Source organism: Chrysochloris asiatica, unplaced genomic scaffold, assembly GCF_000296735.1.
Source record: "Chrysochloris asiatica unplaced genomic scaffold, ChrAsi1.0 scaffold00313, whole genome shotgun sequence".
NCBI classification, from domain to species: Eukaryota; Metazoa; Chordata; class Mammalia; order Afrosoricida; family Chrysochloridae; genus Chrysochloris; species Chrysochloris asiatica.
In genome coordinates this window covers 2,009,225-2,011,423 of record NW_006408831.1, presented here as the reverse complement: position 1 = coordinate 2,011,423, position 2,199 = coordinate 2,009,225, and positions in this window count along the sequence as shown.

Here is a 2,199-nt window from a genome sequence, read left to right as displayed (position 1 = left end):
GAAATCAATTTAGCAAAAAAGGAACTAAACTTATATTCGGAAAACTACAAAACATTGTTGAAAATAAAGAATGTCTGAATAATTAGAAAAACATCCCATGCTTATGGCTGAGAAGACTTACTACTCAAACTGATCTACATACCCAAAGCAATGCCTATCAGTAAGTTTGAGACTTACTACTCAAACTGATCTACATACCCAAAGCAATGCCTATCAGAATCCCTGCTTAATAAAATTGACAGGTTGATACTAAAATTGATATAGAATTATAAGGAACCCAGAATAGCCAAAATAATCTTGAAAAAGAAGAACAAGGTAAGAAAACTCAGACTTCTTGATTTCAAAATTCATTACAAGGCAACAATAATCAATATAGTATAGTATTGGCATTTGTTGTTGTTAAGTACCGTGGAGTCATTTCCGACTCATAGTGACCCTGCACGGGTTTCCAAGGCTGTAAATCTTTATGGGAGCAGAATGCCTCATCTTTCTCCCGTGTAACCGCTGGTAGTTTCAAACTGCTGACCTTGTGGTTGGCAGCCTGACTCATAACCACTATGCTACCAGAGCTCCTTCAGTATTGGTATAAGGACAGACATATAGACCAATGGGATGGAGTTTAGATTCCAGAAATAAATCCATACATCTATAGGTATTCATTTTCAACAAGTGTGCTAAGACCATCCAGTGGGGAAATAACAGTCTTTTCAACAAATGGTGCTTGAGCAACTGGATTTCCACATACAGAAGAGAATGAAGTTAGTCCCCTACCTCACACCATATATACAAATTACCCCCAAATAGATCAAAAACCTAAATATAATTGCTAAGCCTTGGATTTGGAAAAGGCTTTTTAAATGCGGCACTAAAAGTTTGAACAAAAATAATAAAAATGAAATAAATTGAACTTCATCAAAATTGAAAACATTTGTATTTCAAAGGACACCATCAGGAAAGTTAAAAAAAAAAAAAAAAATCAACCCACACACTGGGTTCAACCATTTCAAGAGGTACCATATGATCAAGAACCAATGATCCTGAAGGAAGAAGTCCAAGGTGCATTGAAAGTATTGGCAAAGAATGAGGCACTGGGAATTGATGGAATAAAAATTGAAATCTTTCAACCAACTGATGTAGCATTGGAGGCACTCACTCAAGAAACTTGGAAGACAGCTAACTGGCCAACTGATTGGAAGAGATCCATATCTGTGCCCATTCCAAGACAGGTGACCCAATGGAATGCGGACATCATTGGATAATACCGTTATTATCTCAAATAAGTAAAATCTTGGTAAAGACCATTTTAAAGTGGCTGCAACTGTACATTGACAGGGAACTGCCAGAGGTCAGGTCAAATTCAGATAAGGACATGGAACCCAAGATATAATTGCTGTTGTCAGATGGATTTTAGCTAAAAGCAGAGAATACCAGAAAGATGTTTACCTGTGATTTACTGACATGCAAAGGCTTTCAGTTGAGTGGATCATGACAAGCTATGGACATTACAGAGAATGAGTATTCTGGAATACTTCATTGTGCTCATGAGGAACCTGTACATAGACCAAAGGCAGTTGTTCCAACTGAACAAGGGAACACTGAATGGTTTCAAATTAGGAAAAGTGTGAGCCAGGTTTTTATTCTTTCACAATACTTATTCAATCTGTATGCTGAACAAATAATGAGAAGCTGGATTATATGACGAAAAACATGGCATCAGGATTGGAGGAAGATTCATTAACAACCTGTGATATACAGATGATACAACCTTGCTTGCTGAAAGCAAAGAGGACTTAAAATATTTACTGATGAAGATAAAAGACCACTTCCCCTCAGAGCAAACTCCCTTCCAAGACTAAGACTCAGTAGGAATACACGCTCTGATTGGTGACCATGCTCGTCACCAATAAGGGGAAGTGAGGGGAAAACAGCAACGAAGCTGTGAGCTAAGTCCTACAATATTCAATAGACTCCTGTGAACCCGGATGGAGACCTGGTTGGCCAGCAGTGTGGCAAGACCTGGGGACTCTTGGACCCAGAGTCAGTGACACAGCCACAGAGGACTAGAGTGGAGAGTGAAGCATCCAGCTGATAAGAAGAGAGGGCATATACACAAGAACACCCACACTTGCAGATAATACCCACTTGACCTGGCTTCAGTGACTGGATGATCAGAGCTCAAGTAGAAGAAGAAAGAAGAGG